Here is a 19790-nt window from a genome sequence, read left to right as displayed (position 1 = left end):
CACCTGCCTGAATGTGTATAAGCATCTGTGGCATCACTCCTTCGCAGCCAAATTGCCACACTAGCTGTGTATCTCTAACAAAGTTGACGTATGTCCTCACCTGGGTGACGGTTAAAACGACTTCGTCCCCTGGTGGGCTCGAACCACCAACCTTTCGGTTAACAGCCGAACGCGGTAGCCAATTGCGCCACGGAGGCCGTGACTTTTGCTCACTTTGCTCTGTATAATAACCAAATTAGTACATCTTCAGCAGGAATCACGCAGAATGCTAGCATCTGCTTATGCCTCTTCACATGGATAACGTGTATGTACACTGTAGCGAGGCTCATAAACGAATGACATCGCCAAGCATGACATTATACTACAAAATGCATACAATCCACTGTTCTACCAATGCATTCAGAAAACGTCCTAGGCCAGTAGAATACTTGTGATAGATTGTAGAACATCCGTTACTTTCAGTGTACTGCCATGTGTTAGATGCTGCTCGAGGTAGCTCCGCTCGATGCAGGAAGGTAAAAAAAAATGGATGCCTTCTGTGAGGTTCGAACTCACGAACCCTGGTTTACGAGACCAGTGCTCTACCACTGAGCTAAGAAGGCGGCAGCTTTGCATTTGCGAATTATCCCCGAATTCTCACTTCATCATACTGAATCTTGCAGCTCTCATTATACTACAAAATACATACAATCCACTGTGCTGACAATGCATTCAGAAAAAATCCTATGCCAGTAGAATACTTGTCATAGGTTGTAGAACATCCCTTACATTCAGTGTACTGCCATGTGTTACATGCTGCTCGAGGTAGCTCCGCTCGTTGCAGGAAGGTTAAAAAAATGGATGCTTTCTGTGAGGTACGAACTCTCGACCCCTGCTTTACGAGACCAGTGCTCTACCCTTAGCTAAGAAGGAGGCAGCTTTGCATTTGTAAGCTATCCCCGAATTACCACTTCATCATACTGAATCTTGCATCCCTCGACCACATAACGGACTTGCGCACAGCCGCTGCTGGGGGTGTCCACATTGCCGTTTTTCAAATCTCTCGACTGTTTCGCCCTTACGATCGACGACGAACGTCTGGCCACCAAAAGTTTGCGGACTACAAGATCTTGACCTAGTGCACAGCTTGTGGGATAGCGTGGCTCGACTGCGAAATGCGCCTTTCGGCTCCTCTCTCTGGCTACAGTTTGCTGTTGTCCACCGTGGCAATGACGTTGCCCATGGGGCTTCATGTAAGGCGACTGCACGTCGCTCGACCAACAGCGGCCTACTGCAGACCGACACTTAAGAGACACAAAATACAAATCGACATCGAGAGACAGGCCCTGTCATATGGCACTCGCGACGTGTACGCTGAAATTGAATGTAAATAATACGTCTTTTGTAGTGGGCGTCGCTCTACTGCAGTGTCACACATGGCGAATAAAACGGAAAACAGTAGAACGTCTGTGTAGGGCCATGTTTTTACCTACAGTGTCACCTGGCTGAATGTGTATAAGCATCTGTGGCATCACTCCTTCGCAGCCAAATTGCCACACTAGCTGTGTATCTCTAACAAAGTTGACGTATGTCCTCACCTGGGTGACGGTTAAAACGACTTCGCCCCCTGGTTGGCTCGAACCACCAACCTTTCGGTTAACAGAAGAACGCGCTAGCCAATGGCGCCACGGAGGCCGTGACTTTTGATCACTTTGCTATGTATAATAACCAAATTCGTACATCTTCAGCAGGAATCACGCAGAATGCTAGCATCTGCTTATGCCTCTTCACATGGATAACGTGTATGTACACTGTAGCGAGGCTCATAAACGAATGACATCGCCAAGCATGACATTATACTACAAAATGCATACAATCCACTGTTCTACCAATGCATTCAGAAAACCTCCTAGGCCAGTAGAATACTTGTCATAGGTTGTAGAACATCCGTTACTTTCAGTGTACTGCCATGTGTTAGATGCTGCTCGAGGTAGCTCCGCTCGATGCAGGAAGGTTAAAAAAATGGATGCCTTCTGTGAGGTTCGAACTCACGACCCCTGGTTTACGAGACCAGTGCTCTACCCTTAGCTAAGAAGGCGGCAGCTTTGCATTTGCGAGCTATCCCCGAATTCTCACTTCATCATACTGAATCTTGCAGCCCTCATTATACTACAAAATACATACAATCCGCTGTTCTGACAATGCATTCAGAAAAAATCCTAGGCCCGTAGAATACTTGTCATAGGTTGTAGAACATCCGTTACATTCAGTGTACTGCCATGTGTAAGATGCTGTTCGAGGTAGCTCCGCACGTTGCAGGAAGGTTAAAGAAATGGATGCTTTCTGTGAGGTACGAACTCACGACCCCTGGTTTACGAGACCAGTGCTCTACCCTTAGCTAAGAAGGAGGCAGCTTTGCATTTGTAAGCTATCCCCGAATTCCCACTTCATCATACTGAATCTTGCAGCCCTCGACCACATAACGGACTTGGCGCACAGCCGCTGCTGGGGGTGTCCACATTGCCGTTTTCCAAATCTTTCGACTATTTCGCCCTTACGATCGACGACGACCGTCTGGCCACCAAAAGTTTGCGGACTGCAAGATCTTGACCTAGTGCATAGCTTGTGGGGTAGCGTGGCTCGACTGCGAAATGCGCCTTTCAGCTCTTCTCTCTGGCAACAGTTTGCTGTTGTTCACAGTGGCACTGGCGTTGCCCATGGGGCTTCATGTAAGGCGACTGCACGTCGCTCGATCAACAGCGGCCTACTGCAGACCGACACTTAAGAGACACAAAATACAAATCGACATCGAGAGACAGGCCCTGTCATATGGCACTCGCGACGTGTACGCTGAAATTGAATGTAAATAATACGTCTTTTGTAGTGGGCGTCGCTCTACTGCAGTGTCACACATGGCGAATAAAACGGAAAACAGTAGAACGTCTGTGTAGGGCCATGTTTTTACCTACAGTGTCACCTGGCTGAATGTGTATAAGCATCTGTGGCATCACTCCTTCGCAGCCAAATTGCCACACTAGCTGTGTATCTCTAACAAAGTTGACGTATGTCCTCACCTGGGTGACGGTTAAAACGACTTCGCCCCCTGGTGGGCTCGAACCACCAACCTTTCGGTTAACAGAAGAACGCGCTAGCCAATGGCGCCACGGAGGCCGTGACTTTTGATCACTTTGCTATGTATAATAACCAAATTCGTACATCTTCAGCAGGAATCACGCAGAATGCTAGCATCTGCTTATGCCTCTTCACATGGATAACGTGTATGTACACTGTAGCGAGGCTCATAAACGAATGACATCGCCAAGCATGACATTATACTACAAAATGCATACAATCCACTGTTCTACCAATGCATTCAGAAAACCTCCTAGGCCAGTAGAATACTTGTCATAGGTTGTAGAACATCCGTTACTTTCAGTGTACTGCCATGTGTTAGATGCTGCTCGAGGTAGCTCCGGTCGATGCAGGAAGGTTAAAAAAATGGATGCCTTCTGTGAGGTTCGAACTCACGACCCCTGGTTTACGAGACCAGTGCTCTACCCTTAGCTAAGAAGGCGGCAGCTTTGCATTTGCGAGCTATCCCCGAATTCTCACTTCATCATACTGAATCTTGCAGCCCTCATTATACTACAAAATACATACAATCCGCTGTTCTGACAATGCATTCAGAAAAAATCCTAGGCCCGTAGAATACTTGTCATAGGTTGTAGAACATCCGTTACATTCAGTGTACTGCCATGTGTTAGATGCTGCTCGAGGTAGCTCCGCACGTTGCAGGAAGGTTAAAGAAATGGATGCTTTCTGTGAGGTACGAACTCACGACCCCTGGTTTACGAGACCAGTGCTCTACCCTTAGCTAAGAAGGAGGCAGCTTTGCATTTGTAAGCTATCCCCGAATTCCCACTTCATCATACTGAATCTTGCAGCCCTCGACCACATAACGGACTTGGCGCACAGCCGCTGCTGGGGGTGTCCACATTGCCGTTTTCCAAATCTTTCGACTATTTCGCCCTTACGATCGACGACGACCGTCTGGCCACCAAAAGTTTGCGGACTGCAAGATCTTGACCTAGTGCATAGCTTGTGGGGTAGCGTGGCTCGACTGCGAAATGCGCCTTTCAGCTCCTCTCTCTGGCAACAGTTTGCTGTTGTTCACAGTGGCACTGGCGTTGCCCATGGGGCTTCATGTAAGGCGACTGCACGTCGCTCGACCAACAGCGGCCTACTGCAGACCGACACTTAAGAGACACAAAATACAAATCGACATCGAGAGACAGGCCCTGTCATATGGCACTCGCGACTTGTACGCTGAAATTGAATGTAAAAAATACGTCTTTTGTAGTTGGCGTCGCTCTACTGCAGTGTCACACATGGCGAATAAAACGAAAAACAGTAGAACGTCTGTGTAGGGCCATGTTTTTACCTACAGTGTCACCTGGCTGAATGTGTATAAGCATCTGTGGCATCACTCCTTCGCAGGCAAATTGCCACACTATCTGTGTATCTCTAACAAAGTTGACGTATGTCCTCACCTGGGTGACGGTTAAAGCGATTTGGCCCCCGGGTGGGCTCGAACGACTAACCTTTCGGTTAACAGCAGAACGCGCCTGCCAATTGCGCCACGGAGACCATGACTTTTGCTCACTTTGCTCTGTATAATAACCAAATTCGTACATCTTCAGCAGGAATCAAGCAGAATGCCAGCATCTGCTTATGCCTCTTCACATGGATAACGTGTATGTACACTGTAGCGAGGCTCATAAACGAACGACATCGCCAAGCATGTCATTATACTAAAAATGCATACAATCCACTGTTCTGCCAATGCATTCAGAAAACCTTCTAGGCCAGTAGAATACTTATCATAGGTTGTAGAACATCCGTTACTTTCAGTGTACTGCCATGTGTTAGATGCTGCTCGAGGTAGCTCCGCTCGATGCAGGAAGGTTAAAAAAATGGATGCCTTCTGTGAGGTTCGAACTCACGACCCCTGGTTTACGAGAACAGTGCTCTACCACTGAGCTAAGAAGGCGGCAGCTTTGCATTTGCGAGCTATCCCCGAATTCTCACTTCATCATACTGAATCTTGCAGCCCTCATTATACTACACAATACATACAAATCACTGTTCTGACAATGCATTCAGAAAAAATCCTATGCCAGTAGAATACTTGTCATAGGTTGTAGAACATCCGTTACATTCAGTGTACTGCCATGTGTTAGATGCTGCTCGAGGTAGCTCCGCTCGTTGCAGGAAGGTTAAAAAAATGGATGCTTTCTGTGAGGTAGGAACTCACGACCCCTGGTTTACGAGACCAGTGCTCTACCCTTAGCTAAGAAGGAGGCATCTTTGCATTTGTAAGCTATCCCCGAATTCCCACTTCATAATACTGAATCTTGCAGCCCTCGACCACATAACGGACTTGGCGCACAGCCGCTGCTGGAGGTGTCCACATTGCCGTTTTCCAAATCTCTCGACTGTTTCGCCCTTACGATGGACGACGAACGTCTGGCCACCAAAAGTTTGCGGACTGCAAGATCTTGACCTAGTGCACAGCTTGTGGGACAGCGTGGCTCGACTGCGAAATGCGCCTTTCGGCTCCTCTCTCTGGCTACAGTTTGCTGTTGTCCACAGTGGCAATGACGTTGCCCATGGGGCTTCATGTAAGGCGACTGCACGTCGCTCAGCCAACAGCAGCCTACTGCAGACCGACACTTAAGAGACACAAAATACAAATCGACATCGAGAGACAGGCTCTGTCATATGTCACTCGCGACGTGTACGCTGAAATTGAATGTAAATAATACGTCTTTTGTAGTGGGCGTCGCTCTACTGCAGTGTCACACATGGCGAATAAAACGGAAAACAGTAGAACGTCTGTGTAGGGCCATGTTTTTACCTACAGTGTCACCTGGCTGAATGTGTATAAGCATCTGTGGCATCACTCCTTCGCAGCCAAATTGCCACACTAGCTGTGTATCTCTAACAAAGTTGATGTATGTCCTCACCTGGGTGATGGTTAAAACGATTTCGCCCCCGGGTGGGCTCGAACCACCAACCTTTCGGTTAACAGCCGAACGCGCCTGCCAATTGCGCCACGGAGACCGTGACTTTTGCTCACTATGCTCTGTATAATAACCAAATTCGTACATCTTCAGCAGGAATCACGCAGAATGCTAGCATCTGCTTATGCCTCTTCACATAGATAACGTGTATGTACACTGTAGCGAGGCTCATAAACGAATGACATCGCCAAGCATGTCATTATACTAAAAATGCATACAATCCACTGTTCTGCCAATGCATTCAGAAAACCTTCTAGGCCAGTGGAATACTTGTCATAGGTTGTAGAACATCCGTTACTTTCAGTGTACTGCCATGTGTTAGATGCTGCTCGAGGTAGCTCCGCTCGATGCAGGAAGGTTACAAAAATGGATGCCTTCTGTGAGGTTCGAACTCACGACCCCTGGTTTACGAGACCAGTGCTGTACCACTGAGCTAAGAAGGCGGCAGCTTTGAATTTGCGAGCTATCCCGAATACCCACTACATCATACTGAATCTTGCAGCCCTCATTATACTACAAAATACATACAATCCACTGTTCTGACAATGCATTCAGAAAAAAATCCTTGGCCAGTAGAATACTTGTCATAGGTTGTAGAACATCCGTTACATTCAGTGTACTGCCATGTGTTAGATGCTGCTCGAGGTAGCTCCGCTCGTTGTAGGAAGGTTAAAAAAATGGATGCTTTCTGTGAGGTACGAACTCACGACCCCTGGTTTACGAGACCAGTGCTCTACCCTTAGCTAAGAAGGAGGCAGCTTTGCATTTGTAAGCTATCCCCGAATTCCCACTTCATCATTCTGAATCTTGCAGCCCTCATTATACTACAAAATACATACAATCCACTGTTCTGACAATGCATTCAGAAAAAAATCCTAGGCCAGTAGAATACTTGCCATAGGTTGTAGAACATCCGTTACATTCAGTGTATTGCCATGTGTTAGACGCTGCTCGAGGTAGCTCCGCTCGTTGTAGGAAGGTTAAAAAAAAATGGATGCTTTCTGTGAGGTACGAACTCACGACCCCTGGTTTACGAGACCAGTGCTCTACCCTTAGCTAAGAAGGAGGCAGCTTTGCATTTGTAAGCTATCCCCGAATTCCCACTTCATCATACTGAATCTTGCAGCCCTCGACCACATAACGGACTTGGGGCACAGCCGCTGCTGGGGGTGTCCACATTGCCGTTTTCCAAATCTCTCGACTGTTTCGCCCTTACGATCGACGACGAACGTCTGGCCACCAAAAGTTTGCGGACTGCAAGATCTTGACCAAGTGCACAGCTTTTCGGAGAGCGTGGCTCGACTGCGAAATGCGCCTTTCGGCTCCTCTCTCTGGCTACATTTTGCTGTTGTCCACAGTGGCAATGACGTTGCCCATGGGGCTTCGTGTAAGGCGACTGCACGTCGCTCGGCCAACAGCAGCCTACTGCAGACCGACACTTAAGAGACACAAAATACAAATCGACATCGAGAGACAGGCCCTGTCATATGGCACTCGCGACGTGTACGCTGAAATTGAATGTAAATAATACGTCTTTTGTAGTGGGCGTCGCTCTACTGGAGCGTCACACATGGCGATTAAAACGGAAAACAGTAGAACGTCTGTGTCGGGCCATGTTTTTACCTACAGTGTCACCTGGCTGAATGTGTATAAGCATCTGTGGCATCACTCCTTCGCAGCCAAATTGCCACACTAGCTGTGTATCTCTATCAAAGTTGATGTATGTCCTCACCTCGGTGACGGATAAAACGATTTCGCACCCGGGTGGGCTCGAACCACCAACCTTTCGGTTAACAGCCGAACGCGCTAGCCGATTGCGCCACGGAGGCGTCGACTTTGGCTCACTTGTGCAATCTATATCAACTTAATTCGTACACATTCTGCAGGAATCTCGCAGAATGGTAGCATCTGCTTATGCCCCTTCACATGGTTAACGTGCATGCACACTGTAGCGACGCTCATAAACGAATGACATTATACTACAAAATGCATACAAACCACTGTTCTGCCTATGCATTCAGAAAACCTCCTAGGCCAGTAGAATACTTGTCATAGGTTGTAGAACATCCCTTTCATTCAGTGTACTGCCATGTGATAGATATTGCTCGAGGTAGCTCCGCACGTTGCAGGAAAGTTAAAAAAATGGATGCCTTCTGTGAGGTTCGAACTCACGACTCCTGGTTTACGAGACCAGTGCTCTACCACTGAGCTAAGAAGGCGGCAGCTTTGAATATGCGAGCTATCCCCGAATTCTCACTTCATCACACTGAATCTTGCAGCCCTCGACCAGATAATTGATTTGGCGCACTGCTGCTGCTGGGAGTGTCCACATTGCCGTTCTCCAAATCTCTCGAGTGTTTCGCCCTTACGATCGGCGACGACCGTCAGGCCACCAAAAGTTTGCGGTCTGCAATTTCTTGTCCTAGTGCACAGCTTGTGGGATAACGTGGCTCGACTGCGAAATGCGCCTTTCGGCTCCACTCTCTGGCTACAGTTTGCTGTTGTTCACAGTGGCACTGGCGTTGCCCATGGGGCTTCATGTAAGGCGACTGCACGTCGCTCGGCCAACAGCGGCCTACTGCAGACCGACACTTAAGAGACACAAAATACAAATCGACATCGAGAGACAGGCCCTGTCATATGGCACTCGCGACGTATACGCTGAAATTGAATGTAAATAAAACGTCTTTTGTAGTGGGCGTCGCTCCACTGCAGTGTCACACATGGTGAATAAATAGGAAAACAGTAGAACGTCTGTGTAGGGCCATGTTTTTACCTACTGTGCCACCTGCCTGAATGTGTATAAGCATCTGTGGCATCACTCCTTCGCAGCCAAATTGCCACACTAGCTGTGTATCTCTAACAAAGTTGATGTATGTCCTCACCTCGGTGACGGATAAAACGATTTCGCCCCCGGGTGGGCTCGAACCACCAACATTTCGGTTAACAGCCGAACGCGCTAGCCGATTGCGCCACGGAGGCGTCGACTTCGGCCCACTTGTGCAATCTATATCAACGCAATTCGTACACATTCTGCAGGAATCTCGCAGAATGGTAGCATCTGCTTTTGCCTCTTCACATGGATAACGTGCATGCACACTGTAGCGACGCTCATAAACGAATGACATTATACTACAAAATGCATACAAACCACTGTTCTGCCTATGCATTCAGAAAACCTCCTAGGCCAGTAGAATACTTGTCATAGGTTGTAGAACATCCCTTTCATTCAGTGTACTGCCATGTGATAGATATTGCTCGAGGTAGCTCCGCACGTTGCAAGAAAGTTAAAAAAATGGATGCCTTCTGTGAGGTTCGAACTCACGACTCCTGGTTACGAGACCAGTGCTCTACCACTGAGCTAAGAAGGCGGCAGCTTTGAATATGCGAGCTATCCCCGAATTCTCACTTCATCACACTGAATCTTGCAGCCCTCGACCAGATAATTGATTTGGCGCACTGCTGCTGCTGGGAGTGTCCACATTGCCGTTCTCCAAATCTCTCGAGTGTTTCGCCCTTACGATCGGCGACGACCGTCAGGCCACCAAAAGTTTGCGGTCTGCAATTTCTTGTCCTAGTGCACAGCTTGTGGGATAACGTGGCTCGACTGCGAAATGCGCCTTTCGGCTCCACTCTCTGGCTACAGTTTGCTGTTGTTCACAGTGGCACTGGCGTTGCCCATGGGGCTTCATGTAAGGCGACTGCACGTCGCTCGGCCAACAGCGGCCTACTGCAGACCGACACTTAAGAGACACAAAATACAAATCGACATCGAGAGACAGGCCCTGTCATATGGCACTCGCGACGCATACGCTGAAATTGAATGTAAATAAAACGTCTTTTGTAGTGGGCGTCGCTCCACTGCAGTGTCACACATGGTGAATAAATAGGAAAACAGTAGAACGTCTGTGTAGGGCCATGTTTTTACCTACTGTGCCACCTGATTGAATGTGTATAAGCATCTGTGGCATCACTCCTTCGCAGCCAAATTGCCACACTAGCTGTGTATCTCTAACAAAGTTGATGTATGTCCTCACCTCGGTGACGGATAAAACGATTTCGCACCCGGGTGGGCTCGAACCACCAACCTTTCGGTTAACAGCCGAACGCGCTAGCCGATTGCGCCACGGAGGCGTCGACTTTGGCTCACTTGTGCAATCTATATCAACTTAATTCGTACACATTCTGCAGGAATCTCGCAGAATGGTAGCATCTGCTTATGCCCCTTCACATGGTTAACGTGCATGCACACTGTAGCGACGCTCATAAACGAATGACATTATACTACAAAATGCATACAAACCACTGTTCTGCCTATGCATTCAGAAAACCTCCTAGGCCAGTAGAATACTTGTCATAGGTTGTAGAACATCCCTTTCATTCAGTGTACTGCCATGTGATAGATATTGCTCGAGGTAGCTCCGCACGTTGCAGGAAAGTTAAAAAAATGGATGCCTTCTGTGAGGTTCGAACTCACGACTCCTGGTTTACGAGACCAGTGCTCTACCACTGAGCTAAGAAGGCGGCAGCTTTGAATATGCGAGCTATCCCCGAATTCTCACTTCATCACACTGAATCTTGCAGCCCTCGACCAGATAATTGATTTGGCGCACTGCTGCTGCTGGGAGTGTCCACATTGCCGTTCTCCAAATCTCTCGAGTGTTTCGCCCTTACGATCGGCGACGACCGTCAGGCCACCAAAAGTTTGCGGTCTGCAATTTCTTGTCCTAGTGCACAGCTTGTGGGATAACGTGGCTCGACTGCGAAATGCGCCTTTCGGCTACACTCTCTGGCTACAGTTTGCTGTTGTTCACAGTGGCACTGGCGTTGCCCATGGGGCTTCATGTAAGGCGACTGCACGTCGCTCGGCCAACAGCGGCCTACTGCAGACCGACACTTAAGAGACACAAAATACAAATCGACATCGAGAGACAGGCCCTGTCATATGGCACTCGCGACGTATACGCTGAAATTGAATGTAAATAAAACGTCTTTTGTAGTGGGCGTCGCTCCACAGCAGTGTCACACATGGTGAATAAATAGGAAAACAGTAGAACGTCTGTGTAGGGCCATGTTTTTACCTACTGTGCCACCTGCCTGAATGTGTATAAGCATCTGTGGCATCACTCCTTCGCAGCCAAATTGCCACACTAGCTGTGTATCTCTAACAAAGTTGATGTATGTCCTCACCACGGTGACGGATAAAACGATTTCGCCCCCGGGTGGGCTCGATCCACCAACCTTTCGGTTAACAGCCGAACGCGCTAGCCGATTGCGCCACGGAGGCGTCGACTTCGGCCCACTTGTGCAATCTATATCAAAGCAATTCGTACACATTCTGCAGGAATCTCGCAGAATGGTAGCATCTGCTTTTGCCTCTTCACATGGATAACGTGCATGCACACTGTAGCGACGCTCATAAACGAATGACATTATACTACAAAATGCATACAAACCACTGTTCTGCCTATGCATTCAGAAAACCTCCTAGGCCAGTAGAATACTTGTCATAGGTTGTAGAACATCCCTTTCATTCAGTGTACTGCCATGTGATAGATATTGCTCGAGGTAGCAGGAAAGTTAAAAAAATGGATGCCTTCTGTGAGGTTCGAACTCACGACTCCTGGTTTACGAGACCAGTGCTCTACCACTGAGCTAAGAAGGCGGCAGCTTTGAATATGCGAGCTATCCCCGAATTCTCACTTCATCACACTGAATCTTGCAGCCCTCGACCAGATAATTGATTTGGCGCACTGCTGCTGCTGGGAGTGTCCACATTGCCGTTCTCCAAATCTCTCGAGTGTTTCGCCCTTACGATCGGCGACGACCGTCAGGCCACCAAAAGTTTGCGGTCTGCAATTTCTTGTCCTAGTGCACAGCTTGTGGGATAACGTGGCTCGACTGCGAAATGCGCCTTTCGGCTCCACTCTCTGGCTACAGTTTGCTGTTGTTCACAGTGGCACTGGCGTTGCCCATGGGGCTTCATGTAAGGCGACTGCACGTCGCTCGGCCAACAGCGGCCTACTGCAGACCGACACTTAAGAGACACAAAATACAAATCGACATCGAGAGACAGGCCCTGTCATATGGCACTCGCGACGTATACGCTGAAATTGAATGTAAATAAAACGTCTTTTGTAGTGGGCGTCGCTCCACTGCAGTGTCACACATGGTGAATAAATAGGAAAACAGTAGAACGTCTGTGTAGGGCCATGTTTTTACCTACTGTGCCACCTGCCTGAATGTGTATAAGCATCTGTGGCATCACTCCTTCGCAGCCAAATTGCCACACTAGCTGTGTATCTCTAACAAAGTTGATGTATGTCCTCACCTCGGTGACGGATAAAACGATTTCGCCCCCGGGTGGGCTCAAACCACCAACCTTTCGGTTAACAGCCGAACGCGCAAGCCGATTGCGCCACGGAGGCGTCGACTTCGGCCCACTTGTGCAATCTATATCAACGCAATTCGTACACATTCTGCAGGAATCTCGCAGAATGGTAGCATCTGCTTTTGCCTCTTCACATGGATAACGTGCATGCACACTGTAGCGACGCTCATAAACGAATGACATTATACTACAAAATGCATACAAACCACTGTTGTGCCTATGCATTCAGAAAACCTCCTAGGCCAGTAGAATACTTGTCATAGGTTGTAGAACATCCCTTTCATTCAGTGTACTGCCATGTGATAGATATTGCTCGAGGTAGCTCCGCACGTTGCAGGAAAGTTAAAAAAATGAATGCCTTCTGTGAGGTTCGAACTCACGACTCCTGGTTTACGAGACCAGTGCTCTACCACTGAGCTAAGAAGGCGGCAGCTTTGAATATGCGAGCTATCCCCGAATTCTCACTTCATCACACTGAATCTTGCAGCCCTCGACCAGATAATTGATTTGGCGCACTGCTGCTGCTGGGAGTGTCCACATTGCCGTTCTCCAAATCTCTCGAGTGTTTCGCCCTTACGATCGGCGACGACCGTCAGGCCACCAAAAGTTTGCGGTCTGCAATTTCTTGTCCTAGTGCACAGCTTGTGGGATAACGTGGCTCGACTGCGAAATGCGCCTTTCGGCTCCACTCTCTGGCTACAGTTTGCTGTTGTTCACAGTGGCACTGGCGTTGCCCATGGGGCTTCATGTAAGGCGACTGCACGTCGCTCGGCCAACAGCGGCCTACTGCAGACCGACACTTAAGAGACACAAAATACAAATCGACATCGAGAGACAGGCCCTGTCATATGGCACTCGCGACGCATACGCTGAAATTGAATGTAAATAAAACGTCTTTTGTAGTGGGCGTCGCTCCACTGCAGTGTCACACATGGTGAATAAATAGGAAAGGAAAACAGTAGAACGTCTGTGTAGGGCCATGTTTTTACCTACTGTGCCACCTGCCTGAATGTGTATAAGCATCTGTGGCATCACTCCTTCGCAGCCAAATTGCCACACTAGCTGTGTATCTCTAACAAAGTTGATGTATGTCCTCACCTCGGTGACGGATAAAACGATTTCGCACCCGGGTGGGCTCGAACCACCAACCTTTCGGTTAACAGCCGAACGCGCTAGCCGATTGCGCCACGGAGGCGTCGACTTTGGCTCTCTTGTACAATCTATATCAACGCAATTCGTACACATTCTGCAGGAATCTCGCAGAATGGTAGCATCTGCTTATGCCTTTTCACATGGATAACGTGCATGCACACCGTAGCGACGCTCATAAACGAATGACATTATACTACAAAATGCATACAAACCACTGTTCTGCCTATGCATTCAGAAAACCTCCTAGGCCAGTAGAATACTTGCATAGGTTGTAGAACATCCCTGTCATTCAGTGTACTGCCATGTGATAGATATTGCTCGAGGTAGCTCCGCACGTTGCAGGAAAGTTAAAAAAACGGATGCCTTCTGTGAGGTTCGGACTCACGACTCCTCGTTCTGAGACCAGTGCTCTACCACTGAGCTAAGAAGGCGGCAGCTTTGAATATGCGAGCTATCCCCGAATTCTCACTTCATCACACTGAATCTTGCAGCCCTCGACCAGATAATTGATTTGGCGCACTGCTGCTGCTGGGAGTGTCCACATTGCCGTTCTCCAAATCTCTCGAGTTTTTCGCCCTTACGATCGGCGACGACCGTCAGGCCACCAAAAGTTTGCGGTCTGCAATTTCTTGTCCTAGTGCACAGCTTGTGGGATAACGTGGCTCGACTGCGAAATGCGCCTTTCGGCTCCACTCTCTGGCTACAGTTTGCTGTTGTTCACAGTGGCACTGGCGTTGCCCATGGGGCTTCATGTAAGGCGACTGCACGTCGCTCGGCCAACAGCGGCCTACTGCAGACCGACACTTAAGAGACACAAAATACAAATCGACATCGAGAGACAGGCCCCGTCATATGGCACTCGCGACGCATACGCTGAAATTGAATGTAAATAAAACGTCTTTTGTAGTGGGCGTCGCTCCACTGCAGTGTCACACATGGTGAATAAATAGGAAAACAGTAGAAGGTCTGTGTAGGGCCATGTTTTTACCTACTGTGCCACCTGATTGAATGTGTATAAGCATCTGTGGCATCACTCCTTCGCAGCCAAATTGCCACACTAGCTGTGTATCTCTAACAAAGTTGATGTATGTCCTCACCTCGGTGACGGATAAAATGATTTCGCACCCGGGTGGGCTCGAACCACCAACCTTTCAGTTAACAGCCGAAGGCGCTAGCCGATTGCGCCACGGAGGCGTCGACTTTGGCTCACTTGTGCAATCTATATCAACTTTATTCGTACACATTCTGCAGGAATCTCGCAGAATGGTAGCATCTGCTTATGCCCCTTCACATGGTTAACGTGCATGCACACTGTAGCGACGCTCATAAACGAATGACATTATACTACAAAATGCATACAAACCACTGTTCTTGCCTATGCATTCAGAAAACCTCCTAGGCCAGTAGAATACTTGTCATACGTTGTAGAACATCCCTTTCATTCAGTGTACTGCCATGTGATAGATATTGCTCGAGGTAGCTCCGCACGTTGCAGGAAAGTTAAAAAAATGGATGCCTTCTGTGAGGTTCGAACTCAGGACTCCTGGTTTACGAGACCAGTGCTCTACCACTGAGCTAAGAAGGCGGCAGCTTTGAATATGCGAGCTATCCCCGAATTCTCACTTCATCACACTGAATCTTGCAGCCCTCGACCAGATAATTGATTTGGCGCACTGCTGCTGCTGGGAGTGTCCACATTGCCGTTCTCCAAATCTCTCGAGTGTTTCGCCCTTACGATCGGCGACGACCGTCAGGCCACCAAAAGTTTGCGGTCTGCAATTTCTTGTCCTAGTGCACAGCTTGTGGGATAACGTGGCTCGACTGCGAAATGCGCCTTTCGGCTCCACTCTCTGGCTACAGTTTGCTGTTGTTCACAGTGGCACTGGCGTTGCCCATGGGGCTTCATGTAAGGCGACTGCACGTCGCTCGGCCAACAGCGGCCTACTGCAGACCGACACTTAAGAGACACAAAATACAAATCGACATCGAGAGACAGGCCTTGTCTTATGGCACTCGCGACGTATACGCTGAAATTGAATGTAAATAATACGTCTTTTGTAGTGGGCGTCGCTCCACTGCAGTGTCACACATGGTGAATAAATAGGAAAGGAAAACAGTAGAACGGCTGTGTAGGGCCATGTTTTTACCTACTGTGCCACCTGCCTGAATGTGTATAAGCATCTGTGGCATCACTCCTTCGCAGCCAAATTGCCACACTAGCTGTGTATCTCTAACAAAGTTGATGTATGTCCTCACCTCGGTGACGGATAAAACGATTTCGCACCCGGCTGGGCCCGAACCACCAACCTTTTGGTTAACAGCCGAACGCGCTAGCCGACTGCGCCACGGAGGCGTCGACTTTGGCTCACTTTTGCTCTCTATATCAACGCAATTCGTACACATTCTGCAGGAATCTCGCAAAATGGTAGCATCTGCTTATGCCTCTTCACATGGTTAACGTGCACGCACACTGTAGCGACGCTCATAAACGAATGACATTATACTACAAAATGCATACAAACCACTGTTGTGCCTATGCATTCAGAAAACCTCCTAGGCCAGTAGAATACTTGTCATACGTTGTAGAACATCCCTTTCATTCAGTGTACTGCCATGTGATAGATATTGCTCGAGGTAGCTCCGCACGTTGCAGGATAGTTAAAAAAATGGATGCCTTCTGTGACGTTCGAACTCACGACTCCTGGTTTACGAGACCAGTGTTATACCACTGAGCTAAGAAGGCGGCAGCTATGAATTTGCGGGCTATCCACGAATTCTCACTTCATCACACTGAATCTTGCAGCCCTCGACCAGATAATTGATTTGGCGCACTGCTGCTGCTGGGAGTGTCCACATTGCCGTTCTCCAAATCTCTCGACAGTTTCGCCCTTACGATCGGCGACGACCGTCAGGCCACCAAAAGTTTGCGGTCTGCAATGTCTTGTCCTAGTGCACAGCTTGTGGGATAACGTGGCTCGACTGCGAAATGCGCCTTTCGGCTCCACTCTCTGGCTACAGTTTGCTGTTGTTCACAGTGGCACTGGCGTTGCCCATGGGGCTTCATGTAAGGCAACTGCACGTCGCTCGGCCAACAGCGGCCTACTGCAGACCGACACTTAAGAGACACAAAATACAAATCGACATCGAGAGACAGGCCCTGTCTTATGGCACTAGCGACGTATACGCTGAAATTGAATGTAAATAATACGTCTTTTGTAGTGGGCGTCGCTCCACTGCAGTGTCACACATGGTGAATAAATAGGAAAGGAAAACAGTAGAACACCTGTGTAGGGCCATGTTTTTACCTACTGTGCCACCTGCCTGAATGTGTATAAGCATCTGTGGCATCACTCCTTCGCAGCCAAATTGCCACACTAGCTGTGTATCTCTAACAAAGTTGATGTATGTCCTCACCTCGGTGACGGATAAAACGATTTCGCACCCGGGTGGGCTCGAACCACCAACCTTTCGGTTAACAGCCGAACGCGCTAGCCGATTGCGCCACGGAGGCGTCGACTTCGGCTCACTTGTACAATCTATATCAACGCAATTCGTACACATTCTGCAGGAATCTCGCAGAATGGTAGCATCTGCTTATGCCTTTTCACATGGATAACGTGCATGCACACTGTAGCGACGCTCATAAACGAATGACATTATACTACAAAATGCATACAAACCACTGTTCTGCCTATGCATTCAGAAAACCTCCTAGGCCAGTAGAATACTTGCATAGGTTTTAGAACATCCTGTCATTCAGTGTACTGCCATGTGATAGATATTGCTCGAGGTAGCTCAGCACGTTGCAGGAAAGTTAAAAAAACGGATGCCTTCTGTGAGGTTCGGACTCACGACTCCTCGTTCTGAGACCAGTGCTCTACCACTGAGCTAAGAAGGCGGCAGCTTTGAATATGCGAGCTATCCCCGAATTCTCACTTCATCACACTGAATCTTGCAGCCCTCGACCAGATAATTGATTTTTCGCACTGCTGCTGCTGGGAGTGTCAACATTGCCGTTCTCCAAATCTCTCGAGTGTTTCGCCCTTACGATCGGCGACGACCGTCAGGCCACCAAAAGTTTGCGGTCTGCAATTTCTTGTCCTAGTGCACAGCTTGTGGGATAACGTGGCTCGACTGCGAAATGCGCCTTTCGGCTCCACTCTCTGGCTACAGTTTGCTGTTGTTCACAGTGCCACTGGCGTTGCCCATGGGGCTTCATGTAAGGCGACTGCACGTCGCTCGGCCAACAGCGGCCTACTGCAGACCGACACTTAAGAGACACAAAATACAAATCGACATCGAGAGACAGGCCTTGTCATATGGCACTCGCGACGCATACGCTGAAATTGAATGTAAATAAAACGTCTTTTGTAGTGGGCGTCGCTCCACTGCAGTGTCACACATGGTGAATAAATAGGAAAACAGTAGAACGTCTGTGTAGGGCCATGTTTTTACCTACTGTGCCACCTGCCTGAATGTGTGTAAGCATCTGTGGCATCACTCCTTCGCAGCCAAATTGCCACACTAGCTGTGTATCTCTAACAAAGTTGATGTATGTCCTCACCTCGGTGACGGATAAAACGATTTCGCCCCGGGTGGGCTCGAACCACCAACCTTTCGGTTAACAGCCGAACGCGCTAGCCGATTGCGCCACGGAGGCGTCGACTTTGGCTCACTTTTGCAATCTATATCAACGCAATTCGTACACATTCTGCAGGAATCTCGCAGAATGGTAGGATCTGCTTTTGCCTCTTCACATGGATAACGTGCATGCACACTGTAGCAACGCTCATAAACGAATGACATTATACTACAAAATGCATACAAACCACTGTTCTGCCTATGCATTCAGAAAACCTCCTAGGCCAGTAGAATACTTGTCATAGGTTGTAGAACATACCTTTCATTCAGTGTACTGCCATGTGATAGATATTGCTCGAGGTAGCTCCGCACGTTGCAGGAAAGTTAAAAAAATGGATGCCTTCTGTGACGTTCGAACTCACGACTCCTGGTTTACGAGACCAGTGCTCTACCACTGAGCTAAGAAGGCGGCAGCCTTGAATATGCGAGCTATCCCCGAATTCTCACTTCATCACACTGAATCTTGCAGCCCTCGACCAGATAATTGATTTGGCGCACTGCTGCTGCTGGGAGTGTCCACATTGCCGTTCTCCAAATCTCTCGAGTGTTTCGCCCTTACGATCGGCGACGACCGTCAGGCCACCAAAAGTTTGCGGTCTGCAATTTCTTGTCCTAGTGCACAGCTTGTGGGATAAAGTGGCTCGACTGCGAAATGCGCCTTTCGGCTCCACTCTCTGGCTACAGTTTGCTGTTGTTCACAGTGGCACTGGCGTTGCCCATGGGGCTTCATGTAAGGCGACTGCACGTCGCTCGGCCAACAGCGGCCTACTGCAGACCGACACTTAAGAGACACAAAATACAAATCGACATCGAGAGACAGGCCCTGTCATATGGCACTCGCGACGCATACGCTGAAATTTAATATAAATAAAACGTCTTTTGTAGTGGGCGTCGCTCCACTGCAGTGTCACACATGGTGAATAAATAGGAAAACAGTAGAACGTCTGTGTAGGGCCATGTTTTTACCTACTGTGCCACCTGCCTGAATGTGTGTAAGCATCTGTGGCATCACTCCTTCGCAGCCAAATTGCCACACTAGCTGTGTATCTCTAACAAAGTTGATGTATGTCCTCACCTCGGTGACGGATAAAACGATTTCGCCCCCGGGTGGGCTCGAACCACCAACCTTTCGGTTAACAGCCGAACGCGCTAGCCGATTTTTTTTTTTTTTACCACTTTTTTTTTCTTTTTCTTTTTTTTTTTTTCCGGGCCTCCTGGGTGAAAGCCAGGTATCCTAGCCACTTTTTTTTTTTTTTTTTTTTTTATTTTTTTTTTTTTTGTAAGGAACTTGGCAGCATGAGGCAGGCGGAGGCAAAGCGGGCAGGGGTCAAAATCTCGAGGCCTGGCCGCGATGTCTCCACCCAGTCCTGTTGCTGAGGCGTGTCTTTATCATAGTTTTCAATAAGAAATTTTACAACTTGTGTATACGTAGATATATGCTGTTTTGCCTTCGAAATCCTGAACCAAAAGATGCTTCATTTGAAACAAAAAATTTATGTCATGCCGAGGCAATAGAGATTGAAGGTTATAGCTTTAGTGCTTTT

The 19790-nt window shown here is 48.4% G+C and overlaps 23 non-coding genes across 23 annotated transcripts; all 23 read right to left on the bottom strand.

Annotated features, from left to right (window-relative positions):
• Window positions 1-123: 123 nt before the first annotated feature.
• Trnan-guu (transfer RNA asparagine (anticodon GUU)) lies at window positions 124-197 on the bottom strand. Its single transcript has one exon. It is a non-coding gene; the product is annotated as a tRNA-Asn (tRNA).
• A 333-nt stretch (window positions 198-530) lies between these two features.
• Window positions 531-602, bottom strand: Trnat-cgu (transfer RNA threonine (anticodon CGU)). The gene has a single exon. It is a non-coding gene; the product is annotated as a tRNA-Thr (tRNA).
• A 1404-nt stretch (window positions 603-2006) lies between these two features.
• Window positions 2007-2077, bottom strand: Trnat-cgu (transfer RNA threonine (anticodon CGU)). Its single transcript has one exon. It is a non-coding gene; the product is annotated as a tRNA-Thr (tRNA).
• A 1405-nt stretch (window positions 2078-3482) lies between these two features.
• On the bottom strand, window positions 3483-3553 carry Trnat-cgu (transfer RNA threonine (anticodon CGU)). Its single transcript has one exon. It is a non-coding gene; the product is annotated as a tRNA-Thr (tRNA).
• A 1404-nt stretch (window positions 3554-4957) lies between these two features.
• On the bottom strand, window positions 4958-5029 carry Trnat-cgu (transfer RNA threonine (anticodon CGU)). The gene has a single exon. It is a non-coding gene; the product is annotated as a tRNA-Thr (tRNA).
• Window positions 5030-6028: 999 nt separating this feature from the next.
• Window positions 6029-6102, bottom strand: Trnan-guu (transfer RNA asparagine (anticodon GUU)). Its single transcript has one exon. It is a non-coding gene; the product is annotated as a tRNA-Asn (tRNA).
• Window positions 6103-6433: 331 nt separating this feature from the next.
• Window positions 6434-6505, bottom strand: Trnat-cgu (transfer RNA threonine (anticodon CGU)). The gene has a single exon. It is a non-coding gene; the product is annotated as a tRNA-Thr (tRNA).
• A 1312-nt stretch (window positions 6506-7817) lies between these two features.
• On the bottom strand, window positions 7818-7891 carry Trnan-guu (transfer RNA asparagine (anticodon GUU)). The gene has a single exon. It is a non-coding gene; the product is annotated as a tRNA-Asn (tRNA).
• A 318-nt stretch (window positions 7892-8209) lies between these two features.
• Window positions 8210-8281, bottom strand: Trnat-cgu (transfer RNA threonine (anticodon CGU)). The gene has a single exon. It is a non-coding gene; the product is annotated as a tRNA-Thr (tRNA).
• Window positions 8282-8970: 689 nt separating this feature from the next.
• Trnan-guu (transfer RNA asparagine (anticodon GUU)) lies at window positions 8971-9044 on the bottom strand. The gene has a single exon. It is a non-coding gene; the product is annotated as a tRNA-Asn (tRNA).
• A 1078-nt stretch (window positions 9045-10122) lies between these two features.
• Window positions 10123-10196, bottom strand: Trnan-guu (transfer RNA asparagine (anticodon GUU)). The gene has a single exon. It is a non-coding gene; the product is annotated as a tRNA-Asn (tRNA).
• Window positions 10197-10514: 318 nt separating this feature from the next.
• Window positions 10515-10586, bottom strand: Trnat-cgu (transfer RNA threonine (anticodon CGU)). The gene has a single exon. It is a non-coding gene; the product is annotated as a tRNA-Thr (tRNA).
• A 689-nt stretch (window positions 10587-11275) lies between these two features.
• On the bottom strand, window positions 11276-11349 carry Trnan-guu (transfer RNA asparagine (anticodon GUU)). The gene has a single exon. It is a non-coding gene; the product is annotated as a tRNA-Asn (tRNA).
• Window positions 11350-11655: 306 nt separating this feature from the next.
• Window positions 11656-11727, bottom strand: Trnat-cgu (transfer RNA threonine (anticodon CGU)). The gene has a single exon. It is a non-coding gene; the product is annotated as a tRNA-Thr (tRNA).
• Window positions 11728-12416: 689 nt separating this feature from the next.
• On the bottom strand, window positions 12417-12490 carry Trnan-guu (transfer RNA asparagine (anticodon GUU)). Its single transcript has one exon. It is a non-coding gene; the product is annotated as a tRNA-Asn (tRNA).
• Window positions 12491-12808: 318 nt separating this feature from the next.
• On the bottom strand, window positions 12809-12880 carry Trnat-cgu (transfer RNA threonine (anticodon CGU)). The gene has a single exon. It is a non-coding gene; the product is annotated as a tRNA-Thr (tRNA).
• Window positions 12881-13574: 694 nt separating this feature from the next.
• Window positions 13575-13648, bottom strand: Trnan-guu (transfer RNA asparagine (anticodon GUU)). The gene has a single exon. It is a non-coding gene; the product is annotated as a tRNA-Asn (tRNA).
• A 1077-nt stretch (window positions 13649-14725) lies between these two features.
• On the bottom strand, window positions 14726-14799 carry Trnan-guu (transfer RNA asparagine (anticodon GUU)). The gene has a single exon. It is a non-coding gene; the product is annotated as a tRNA-Asn (tRNA).
• Window positions 14800-15118: 319 nt separating this feature from the next.
• Window positions 15119-15190, bottom strand: Trnat-cgu (transfer RNA threonine (anticodon CGU)). The gene has a single exon. It is a non-coding gene; the product is annotated as a tRNA-Thr (tRNA).
• A 1086-nt stretch (window positions 15191-16276) lies between these two features.
• Trnat-cgu (transfer RNA threonine (anticodon CGU)) lies at window positions 16277-16348 on the bottom strand. Its single transcript has one exon. It is a non-coding gene; the product is annotated as a tRNA-Thr (tRNA).
• A 694-nt stretch (window positions 16349-17042) lies between these two features.
• On the bottom strand, window positions 17043-17116 carry Trnan-guu (transfer RNA asparagine (anticodon GUU)). The gene has a single exon. It is a non-coding gene; the product is annotated as a tRNA-Asn (tRNA).
• Window positions 17117-18191: 1075 nt separating this feature from the next.
• Trnan-guu (transfer RNA asparagine (anticodon GUU)) lies at window positions 18192-18266 on the bottom strand. The gene has a single exon. It is a non-coding gene; the product is annotated as a tRNA-Asn (tRNA).
• A 317-nt stretch (window positions 18267-18583) lies between these two features.
• Trnat-cgu (transfer RNA threonine (anticodon CGU)) lies at window positions 18584-18655 on the bottom strand. The gene has a single exon. It is a non-coding gene; the product is annotated as a tRNA-Thr (tRNA).
• Window positions 18656-19790: the final 1135 nt, after the last annotated feature.

Source organism: Schistocerca gregaria, chromosome 5 (assembly GCF_023897955.1).
Source record: "Schistocerca gregaria isolate iqSchGreg1 chromosome 5, iqSchGreg1.2, whole genome shotgun sequence".
Classification (NCBI taxonomy): domain Eukaryota; kingdom Metazoa; phylum Arthropoda; class Insecta; order Orthoptera; family Acrididae; genus Schistocerca; species Schistocerca gregaria.
This window is presented reverse-complemented; position numbering and strand designations above follow the sequence as displayed.